Here is a 12,595-nt window from a genome sequence, read left to right as displayed (position 1 = left end):
AAAAAAAAAAAAAAAAAAAAAAAAAAAAAAAATCTTAGCTGAGGGACACCTGAGGGGTTTTTCTTGTGTAATTGCCTTATGACAGAGATAAAGAAGAATGGTAATTTGGGCAATTGACACTTGAGCTGAGCTGCTGATGGCCAAGCTGGTGACTTCGCATGATGCTGAGCCATCTCCTTCCTCACAGCAGCAGAAACACAAGCTTATCCTCTAGCCACCATGAAAGGCTGGAAGTGCCTCAAGATGGCCACACCCCTCCTTGTCTCTGCAATTTGGAATGCATTTCTCTCTGGTGAGACTGTTTCTACTCCTCTGTTAGAAATGTCAAATCCTAGCCCAAATGGCTATTGCCTCTGGAAATCATTCCCAGGTGGAGAAAGGACCTTCCTCAGAGCTCCACAAGCTCCAAACCTCTCTTTCATCTTTTACCACCTTGTAATGCAGCAAGTGTTGTGTCTCTTCTCACCAGCTGGTGACTACAAGGATTTGGAGCCAAACCTTCTGGGTGCAAAGCCAGCTCTGCCACTTCCCAGCCTTTTGACCTTGGGAAACTTACTTCGCCTCACTGAGTCTAGGTGTCCTCATCTGTAAAATGTGGTATTTGAGAGGATTAAATAAATGTACATGTTACAGGACTTAGAAACATGTCTGGCACAAAGTAAATTCTATGTCAGCATTAACTGTTATTATTATCTCAGTCCCAGAACCAATATCGGTGTCAGGCTCATGATCAAGAAAAAAAAAAAAAAAGCTAAATCAACAAATGGGAACTAATTAAACTTAAGAGCTTCTGTGTGCAAAAGAAACCATCAACAGAGTAAATAGACGACCTAGAGAATGGGAGAAAATATGTGAAAACTATGCATCTGACAAAGGTCTAATATTCAGCATTTATAAGGAACTTCAACAAATTTGCAAGAAAAAAAATCCATTAAAAAGCAGAGGACACGAAAAGACACTTCTCAAAAGAAGACGTACATACAGCCAAAAAGCATATGAAAAAAAGCTCAGTATCACTGATCATTACAGAAATGCAAACCAAAACCACAGTGAGATACCATCTCATACCAATCAGAATGGTTATTATTAAAAAGTCAAAAAATAAATGCTTGCAAGGTTGTGAAGAAAAGGGAACACTTATACACTGTTGATGGTAGTGTAAATTAGTTCAACCATTGTGGAAAGCAGTACGGCAATTCCTCAAAGAGCTAAAAGCAGAAGTACAGTTCAAACTAGTAGTCCCATTATGGGTATATACCCAGAGGAATAGAAATTATTCTGCCATACAGATACATGCATGTGTAAGTTCATTGCAGCACTACTCACAATAGCAAAGACATGGAATCAAACTCAATGCCCATCAATGATAGCCTGGATAAAGAAAATGTGGTACATATACATCATGGAATACTATGCAGTCATAAAAAGAAAGAGATCATGTGTTTTGTGGGAACATGGATGGAGCTGGAGGCCACTATCCTTAGTAAACTAATGCAGGAATCAGAAACCAAATACTGCGTGTTCTCACTTAAAAGTAGGAGCTAGATGATGAGAACTTATGAACACAGAGAAGGAAAAAACAGATACTGGGGTCTACATCAGGGTGGAGGCTTGGAGGAGGGAGAGAAGCAGAAAAGTCAACTATGGGATACTGGGCTTAATACCTGGGTGATGGAATAATCTCTACAACAGAACCCTATGACACGAGATTACCTATGTAACACACCATCACATGTACCCCTGAACCTAAAAGTTTAATAAAAGAGAACGATCTGCTTAATGAAAATTACAGAAGCAAAGGTACATTCTCACCAGACAAACCAGACAACACAGAAAGGGCAAAGCAGGCCACAGAGAGCAGAAGGGCAGATGCCATTGGTTGGCATTTAACAAGAGGGCTGCCGCCAATGCAGCTCACATGCCCACTTTTCACACTATACCCACACTTACAGCAGTCTCTAAGAGAGGTGAAATCCTTACCAATAGCAACTAGATTCATGCCTCAACTTTACTGTTAGATGCACCAGGCTTACCTAGAATTTAAGTAGCTCTAGAGCACACTGCTAAAAGCATCTTCACCATGTCTAAGATTGTAACTTAACTCCCTGGGAAGGAATGAGATAACACAGGAGAAGACAGTAGAAAGGAAAGTGGACGAGCCCTGTGGAATTTGAAAATTTTAAGATTAAGAATAGAAAAAAATAGGCTTCAAGTTAGATTGTGAAATAGCAGCCTGAGAGACAGGAAGAATCCAGAAAAGTGAGATGTAACCAAAGACCAGAAAGTGTTTTAAACAGGAGAACATCATCAAATATGTCAAATGAAGCTGTGAGATGAGAAGATGAAGACAAATACAGGGCAATTGAATTTGGTGACCTTGACAAGAGCAGCTTCACACAGTGGTTTGAATGAAATCCAAGTTGCAATGGTTGAAGAATGAAGAGAGGAGGTTAGTGACAGAATATATAAATGACTTCTTAGAGAAATAATGGTATAGGAAAAACAACAGGTAAAAGAAATAGGCTGGTAGCTAGAAATAAATGAGAAGCAAATAAGGTTTTCCTTTCTTTTTCAAAAATGAGAAATTCTAAACTACGTTTATAAAATGTTATCAATGATGATTTAAGAAAGGATATGTATGTTTCAAGAGAAAGAAGGAATAATCAAATTGCCAAATCACTGAGAAAGTATGCTTGAAAGGAATCAAACTATGAAGGCACTGGCCATTAGTAGGAGGCAGGCTATTGAGTTAATTTTAACAGAAGGGCAAAATAAGAAGACAGATATTGAGGACATGGATTTTGAGGTTAGTTTTTGGGAGGATGAGGAATTTTTCATTTAGATCTTCCATTAACTCATGAAATACAAAGTCTTCAAGAAGTACTTAGGATGGTCAGTAGCTTTTAGGAAAAAAGAAGCTCTATGTATTAGTTTTTCTTTACAGTATAAAAATGAGATTTTACACAATTGTGGTAAGATTATTAGACAGACTTGACTCATTTTTGAATACAAAGTGAAGCCCATCTTCTGGTTTAAGAGGTTTTCTCCAGCAATGTTCTGCTCTTTTGGATGTGGATATAGAGAAACTGGACAATGGGTTCAAACAGCATTGAGAATGTGCCACCCTCGAACTAAAATATAATGACTAATCTGTATTTGCAAAAATAGGATTTAATTGTAAACCAGAAATTAAGATTAATCTATAGAAAAACCTAAGAAATTGTAGGAGGGATCTTTGTTCTAGTGAGTAATAGTGGTAGCAACAGATTAGAGATCTCACAATATCTCCTCTAAATATGGACTGGCCATTGGTTTGTCAGATCTCAAATATTCAGAGTAAAGTCATTTGAGTTTTTAGGGGACTGGAACACAGTGAGGGAGTGGAGGAAGGCAGAACTCTTCAGAGGCTGGGTCACTGCAGGAAGGCAAACACAAAGTGCAACAGCAGGCAGCATGAGGACAGTCTATGTAAGGAAAGAACCAAACTATCATACAGAGGGTCCTCCTAACTGCTCTTTTCACATAAAAATCCACGTCCTTCATGTCTTAACATCAACATGTAGAAGTCTCTAGCACTGCTTTTAATGGTTATATAAGATCCAATTTAATATATTACATATTTAGTTTGATTTCATCTTGTTAAATTATTACTAGAATTAAAACACTTCCTTGCACATTCATATGGGAAGATAATCTCATCAATTATTTCTGAACATGCCTGACCTCCCTTAGGGGTCCTCAGATTATTCCATTTCATGACCATAACAGCCTTTGAAACAAAGGGATATGCAAAAAATGTCGCAGCCTTCAGGAAAGGCCATCTGCTCCAAGAGTGACGTGGTTAGTGAGAACAAGCTCCTTGCCCTTTTCTAGTTTGAGATTCTATCCCAGTTTAAACTATGAAGTCACCGCAAATGCTTCAGGGTAGCTCATTTGATTTTGTAAAGTTTTACTTTATTTGTAATTGACACATAATCATTGCATGTATTCCCGGGGTACAGTGTGATGTTTTAATACAGGTATATGCTGTGCAATGATCACATCACAGAAATTAGCTTATCCATTACCTCAAACATTGATAATTTCTTTAAGAACAGTCAAAATCATATTTCCTACGTGTTTTGAAATATAAAATACAATATTGTCTGTCATAGTCACCCTACTCTGCAGGGGCTAGTTTTCATTCCCCAGACAATTCCACTTAAATCATACTGTGAAATCAAGAAGCTCATCTGCATTTTAATTTTAATTCACCTTCCTGTAAAAACTAAAGTTCCCATTTTGGGAAGCACAGCATTTTGGTGCATCTGTTTGTTGTAAACCCAGTCTTACAGGACGTCATGTAATAATGTACTAACATAACAGATGATCCTGAATCCTGAAGATTTTGAAATACAATCTGTGTTTCTATTTGAGGCAACTGAATCTACAGGTTTGCACTAAATTGAAATATCATAACTGTCTTGTGAACTGTTGCTTTTTTAGAGACCTAGTTACATCTTGCAGATAAACAGAGTATTTATGGCAAGTATACACATACTTAAATATCATGAGGTGAGGGGGATATGCCTTAATCCAATATTAGAACTGAGTAATTGTGGAAGAAACTTTTATTAGTTCAAGTATCTAACAAGAAACTTTATTTTCAGTATTCCCCCACACTACCCATTCAGACTTCCATGAGTCATTCTCTGAGGTATTCCGAGCACCAGCTCCCGGCATATATAACAAATAAGCTTCCATAGAATCTTTCACATTTAGCTATCAAGGCACTTCTATTCCAAACATCTTAAAGACTGCATATATTTTTCTTGCGACCTCATCGAAAATACCTAAATAACAAGCAACTTCAGAAATCAGCATTGAAAAATTCTCTTCAGCAAACCCTTGTACTTATAAAAGAAGTTAGTAACTCAGGGGTACACAACGATCATGGATGCACTGTAGACTTCAAAGAAAGATGGATATGATATAAAAAAAGAATTTAGATGCATATATGTTTTTGCAAATATACCCGTCTTAGGAAACATGAAGTGGTGGTTGTGCGGGGGGCAGTTCTCGCTAGTTCTCCTCCTCCCTATTCGTTTGTCTTTAGAAAAAGCAAAAACAACAGTATAAAAAAATGCCATAGAAAGTACAATAATTAAAAATATAAACTTCAAGAGAAGCTCAGACATTGAGATACTATGACCGCAGTGGACAATAACCTGCATACAATTCCATTTGCCTTCATTTTAGAAAGGTTCCTGACTTGATCTTTGGAATTGCAGCACTCACGAAGCACTGCTATTTGTTGTAAAACTATGCATTTTTCTCTAGTCATAAAGATGTGTGTGTGTGTGTGTGTGTGTGTGTGTGTGTGTGTGTGATCACTTTTCTCTACTTGGAAACAGATAAGCAGATTTGCCACTGGGATTGGGCCTGTGACATCATGTGGAGGTACATTGTCAACTATCTCCAATCACTTCAGTGATCACTCCATGGGAAGGACAGTACTGCTTCAAATGACAGCAGGCCCAAAGCTAGAATTTGGTCTTTATCTCTTATGAGGCACATATACTATATGTTTTTGAATCCGTCACTTCTCTAAGTCTCCATTTCCTTGGTAAAATGGGGACAAATGTAGATTTGATAACTCACATATATCTTTTGCTATAGGAGACAAAACTAAATCTGAAAATTAAAAAATTTGATGAGTAAGCTTGTACCATAATAAATGCAGCAGAAAGGTTCAAGAAGGTAGCCCTGACTTCTGTTGCAATTTTATCTAAGGGAACTTTGGAGAGTTACTTAAATGTTTTGTGCTTCAGCTTTCTAATTTGTGAAAGGATACTTTGAGAACTTCTGGAAGCATTATGCTGAATAATACATATGAAGTACTCAAAAAAGTTATCAGTCAATACACATTAGTCAGCATTTTTAAAATAGAAAATATCTTCTTCAAATAAGAGACAATTTTATTTTCCACAATGTTAACAGTTGCAATGTATTAAAACACATCAGATAAGTAAGTTTAAATCCATGTGTTCATAGTACCATGTTAAAAAAAAATGATCACCTTTCAAAGATGATAGGAAAAAAATCATTATCTTGAAAACTGGTAAATATCTGGCTTTTATCTTGCCTTTCCTATATGAACGATATCATTGGGTAACTAAATAGATGACAGCGAGTGATTCCTACAGAATTATTTCAACTAATATGTAAAAAAAAATATGGATTTTGAATATCACCATTTTCAACCCTCAATTATTTAATGGATTTACTCATTTTGCACCTCTTGAGGGAAAGCAAATCCACCTACAGTCCTGCTAAAGTCATGAAGGCCCGGCTGGATTCAGAGACTTCTTTCACGAATTCCAGGCTGTGGGAAACTACAGTTCAAATGGGTCCAGTCGCTCATGATAAACTGTATTTTTAAATTTTAAAAAAGAAGAGAATGGTGGATGAACCTGTAGACTAAAAAAGACACAAAAGACATAACCAAGTAGAAAAAAATAGCGGGATAAACTCTAGTGTCTATGGATGCATATTTGAATTATAAAAATATAAAAGTATTAAGGAAGCAACTACTATAAAAGTCAGCCTAGGTTGTGAGGGAGTGAGGTAGGTGGGTTTGAGACGAAGCACTTGGGACAGGGATTCTGGGCTGGCTAGCAAAGTTATTCATTGACCACTGTGGTGGTTGCAAAGCTGTTTGGCTTGAAACAGTTCATTAAGCTAGGAAGTTGTTTTGTGTGGCCTCGTGTATCTGGTTTAAAAAACAAAACAAAACAAAAAAAACAATATTTTAAAATAAAATAAAACTTAGACCTTGGTACTTTTATCATTATCATCTAGTCTACTGCATAACCAACTCAGGAAAAAAATCACAAAAAGGAATTTGCTTCCAATGAAAATATCATATTACTAGGTTAACTTAATTTCATTTCATAGTATTACAGTCATAGTTGTCTTCTGCAAATATTTACAGACTTTTTTCCTTCTCTATTAGAGAACTGGAGAAAGATTTTGCAAGCTACTTCTTATCCATAAATGTCAGGAGATTTTTTTTTTTTTAAATACAAAGTGCATGTAACAAATGTTAAAATAGTACTTGAAAAGCAGATTTACTCCCTTTGATTCTTGTTTCTATACCAAAAATGGTATTGTAAACTCTTTCTCTCTCTCTCTTCAGTAAGCATACCATTTATCTCTACATGCTACTTCCTCAAATAATGTATTTTAATCTCATGGAAGTCATTGCTTGAAGTCAGCTCACTTTGTGATTTAAGCAATACATAATGGTATGCTCTGTGTTGTCTATGGAAAATATTATGTCACTGGATATTTAATGAACCTTTAATGAGAACAGACTTTGGTATTTTCAACAGTTTGGAAATGCAAGCTTTAACTTTGCGGGGAGGGAAAGGTGTGGGAATCTGGTAGTATGTCCCAGATTAGGATTGAAACCAAGTACCTGAATGCTAATTAAGTCCCAGGTATGGAGGTACATTTCTTCTGTATTTCTGCAGCACAGAAGTGAAGTAGTTGGGGGTAGGTACTGGATTTTCTGATATAGAATGTTAGAATCCTAGAATGTTAGCCCTGCAACACATCTTCAAAATATAATTGTTCAATTTCTAGCTAATGGAGGAAACACTTCATTATTTCTATAAGTTTTACATGGGTCTAACTCCTAGCTAATGCTTTCAACCTGGGGTCTTGCACAATTCCATGTTTATTATGCATGAATTACATAGGACAATCCAAGGAATCAGATATCATTGGAGAAAAATAACCTAAAAACCCAAAGGAATCTTGTAGTCACCCCATTGAGTTAGAGAGGTGCAGCTGCAATGTAAACCCATGCCAACCCTATATCATAACTCAAGTCTTTTCATTCTCTTTTGCTGTTGTCTTGTTTCCCTAGCAAAGCCACTGGATTGAATGGAAAGGAACATTCCTATTGGGAAATGGAAATACGATAGAATCAGTCAGTGGAGTGAAATGGCTGGGCAGAAGTAACACAAAACAGACACTCATATAACCCTCCAGCAAGGGTGATACAGGACATTACTATCCTGACTTCCCTGGCTGAATATGTTTTCTCATTGGTTGGCTGAAGTATTCTAGCAATTAGTCTTCACTGGAGGTAGACAATGGAGTAAATTACAAAGGAAACATTATTTAAATGTTAAATATTTATTAATGTTGAATATACCTTTTCCCCTACAGCCTTTCACCAAAGATAAATGGAATATTTTTAGAGCTTTCTATGTGGCAAGCATTATGCTAGGAGTTCATATTATAAATTGAACTAAAGGAAACTCACAGTCTACTTAAGGACTTCAGCACAGATCATTTGCATTCTGGTTCATCTCTTGAGAAATTTCTTTAGATGAGGGAAAACATGTTTTGCTGCCTCCAGCAACACAGTCCTTATTTCTACCCACGTTCTTCTCTGGCCGCTGTCTCTTCAAATCCATACTCTCTCAGTGTGTCCCACTGAGCTACCCAGAACATAATGTAGAAAATGGTGACCAATATTGGATCTTTCAATCAACACTGAGAAATTCATCTAATTGGAAAATGTCAAGTTTCCCAATTATTGTCACCCAAGCATCACCTTATTGACCACTCATAACTCCACTGATATCATAAATATGCCTGAGACAGAAAACTAATCATCCAACATTGATGAAAAGGTAGGGGAGCATGAGGAATCCCCTCCGGGCACTGCATAATTCTGCAGAATTAAGGAATCTGTGTAATTTCTCCAGGGACATGTTCAATTATTCTGCATCAGCTTTGTAACAGATAGTGATGATAGCTATTTTAGAGTTTAATATAGCAGAATCTCAGGCAGAGGAACAGGTGCAAAGGGAATGGAATTAAACATCTATTTCTTTGGAAAATCAATCTGCTGGCATTTTCTGCATAAAACCAACTCTCTTGTCTGACTCCCTACCCTCTGCATTTCCCACTTCCCTGTGCAGTCCCAGGATTACTTGAAACCATATGGTGTCTCACCCATTGTCTGCTAGAATCAGCTCTAACTTCAACTCTGTCAGTATGGGCAACAAGAATTTAATGTATTTTATGATGCACATTGAATTCAGTCATAAATTTCTTGTGGCTAACCTGCTCTTAAACTCATTTTTTTCACTAGCTCTAAAGAAAATTCATAAACTATAAACACTTGTTATATGCTGAGCACTATCCTTTGTGTTTTACATATATATATATTACTTTGTCTAATCTTCAAATGAGTAAAGAGATGTTATTAGTTATACAGATGAGGAGGTTAAGTGGTTTACTCAAGTCTACAACCTGTAAATGCAGGGGTGAAGGTATGAGCTCAGCATCTTCCAACTCCAAAGCCAGTGCCAGTTCCACTGTTTCATGTTGTTGACAGGTTCCCCCAGGGTGAGGGCTTTGTCTCGCACTTGCCCAATGCCATCCAAGAGCTGTACATATAAAATTTAAATTTATTTCTTTTAAATGGCCCAGAGCATGACTGTCCACTGATTGAGCTCCCTGGCACTGACCACACACCCTCTGCTTGGATTCCAGATCATTGCTTCTTAGTTACCTCTTTTCTGCTTTCTGCCTGCCCTTTTGGGTTCCAGGATGCTTTTTTAAATTATTATTATTTTATTTTTTATTGCTCTATCTTTCCTCATGCTTATCACCTGCCCAAACTGTACACTGTCTATGTCTTTGCCTCTTATCCACTTGCCTGTTTCACTGGACTTCCCCCTGAGCACGTCTATTTGGTTCTGTTTTTCCAGGTCCTGCCTTGGCCGACTGGACAAGTTCTTAAATTTCCAAGGCTGGATTGGATTGTGCATGTGCGTGCGTGCGTGCGTGTGTGCGCGTGTGTGTGTGTGAGACAGAGAGAGACAGAGATAGAGAGAGAGAGGAAGAGAATATATTTGTGTATTTTGTCTGTCTTATTATTGCTATACAAGGTCATGATTATTCACATAATAAGTATCAATGAGAGAGTTCAGTCAATTGTTGTAATCTATTATGCCATTGAACCAGCAGACAACCTGGAAAGAAATAACCATTGTCCAGACCCTTCTGGCACAAGATTATTGCCTTAATTAGTCAAGCAAGGTTCCCCTGTCGTGGTTAGAAATTTATAATAACCTTTCAATAGTCTCTTTTAATTAGGTGTTTTAAGGTGTCCAAAAATTTATGCAATTTTGTCTCACAAAGCAAAATGGAAACTTGTTACTTGGTCAATTTTACTAGACAAAAATATTTAAACTTGAATATATAATTTGGAAGAATTTCATAACCAGTTATATATCTCACAGGGAGTGGTTTTATTATTATCTCCTAGAAATCCTTTCATGATTAAAAAAAAAAAACAAAAAAAACAAAACTCGTATGAGTCACTTATTTTTTTGTCCTCCAGGTTCTAGGTTATCCTCTGATCTTCTTTCCTGTACCATGCTATTCATATCACAGGCCAATTTGAAAATAATTCTATCTTTGAATCTGATTTATTAAAAGTTCACCCAAAGTGCAACTGCATTAGTTTCATCTGCTTTATCTCCTCTTGTTACTATTTTTGCATATTTAAACATAGCTAGATATCCCAAGCGCCCTGTGAAATGCTGACCATGGATCTATATCTTCCCTGACTGTTTAAAAGCATCCATGTTGGAGCTGAGGAAGAACTGAAGTCTATTCTAGACCTGAATGGGAAAAAGCCAGAAAATCCAGTGTTTTGGCTCCATTTGAAAACTGGAATATATATGTGTGTGTGCGCATATATATATATAAACACACACACCTATGTATATGTACATATATACATATATCAATGTATATATACATCAGTGTATATACATGTATGTATGTATATATGTGTTTATATACATATACACACTATATATGGAATATATATACACACATATATGTATGTACTGGAATATGTATACATATATTCATACATATATACACACTATGTATGGAAGATATATACACATATGTATGTATATACTGGAATATATATATACATATATACATACATATACAGATAGATGTCTTTGCATGTATGTGTATATGTGTGCATATGGTTTGTGTATATTTCTATATAGAAGATCTGGAAGATCTTCTGCATCTGAAAATGAATGAAGTTAGACCATTTAAAATGGATAAAATTAAATTATGTAGCATTATTTTATTTTAAAAAGAACAAAATTGGAAATATAAAACTCAATATGTAGATAGTATGTCATTTTACATTTAATAAAACTTAGGTTTAATTGTTCCGTATAATAATTTTATGAATGAATAAAGTATGGTTCACGTGCTGACACTTTTGAGTAATTTCTCTCTACAAATTTTATGATTGCATAGATTGCTTAATCTTTTGGTATATTTTTAGAAAATATTTTGCAGTGCAAATTCTATCATCATCATATTGCTTTCCTCCCTCCTTCTCTACCTTCCTCCCTTTCTCCTTTGTTTGTTTTTTCCCCCTATTTTTCATATACAGTAATTGATGGGCAATAGTTTTGGGTGGGATTTGAGTAATTCTTCAATCTTACTATGACAGGTCCATGAAATATTGCATGTAGTACATGATATGCAATTCCATTATGTGTTTGATTTGCCCTGCATTTTTATTGTTTTGTGGAATGCAACATTTAGAAATCAGTTAGAGATGATTTACACAGGTATGACATATGAGTGGAAAAGTTAAGTGAAGATGGATGATTAGGTGGAGAATAAAGTAACCTAGGAATACTTTCATTACGAAAACTCACTTTTATACACATATTTCTAACTTTAGGAACTTGGGTAATTAGAAGCCCATATATATCATCACAGGATTAGAGCATAAATACAATTGTTTCAGCTCTTTTACTCAACTTATATCATAGACATTTTTCCATATTAACACATATAAAGAAGGCAATGGTTGGAGAAGTAAAGTAACATGTACAAAATCACACAGCTTGTTAATGACGATGCCAGCACCATGTTGTTTTTAAGTTAAACTATATTTACTACAGACATCATTTAAAAAAAAAAAAAAAAACTATCTTGGTATTTATTATGCAACTTTGGCACTTCCCTAACATTGCAATTATTGGTTAAGAAGAGATGAACAAAGAAATCTAGCGTACTTCAAATTGTATGAGTAATTCTGTAGTTAGAATGCAGTTGCTAAGAACTGGAGTTTGGTTAGCATAGAAGCCCCAGCGTCTGTTTTCTTAAAACAAGATTTTGTTATGCACTTTCAAAACAGGATTGCAATATTTATTATTCTACCTGCAAGGTGGCCATGCAAAATCCATTACAGAGGAATGGAGTTTAAAAGTTGATATTATAAGCCAGGCGTGGTGGCTCACGCCTGTAATCCCAGCACTTTGGGAGGCTGAGATGGTCGGATCACAAGGTCAGGAGATAGAGACCATCCTGGCTGACACGGTGAAACCCCATCTCTACTAAAAATACCAAAAGAAATTAGTCGGGCGTGGTGACGGGTACCTGTAGTCCCAACTGCTGGGGAGGCTGAGGCCAGAGAATGGCATGAACCAGGGAGGCAGAGCTTGCAGTGAGCCAAGATTGTGCCACTGCACTCCAGCCT

Source organism: Rhinopithecus bieti, unplaced genomic scaffold (genome assembly GCF_001698545.2).
Source record: "Rhinopithecus bieti isolate Rb0 unplaced genomic scaffold, ASM169854v2 scaffold_12689, whole genome shotgun sequence".
NCBI lineage: Eukaryota > Metazoa > Chordata > Mammalia > Primates > Cercopithecidae > Rhinopithecus > Rhinopithecus bieti.
The sequence above is the reverse complement of the archived record's forward strand: the minus strand, read 5'-3'. Positions refer to the sequence as shown.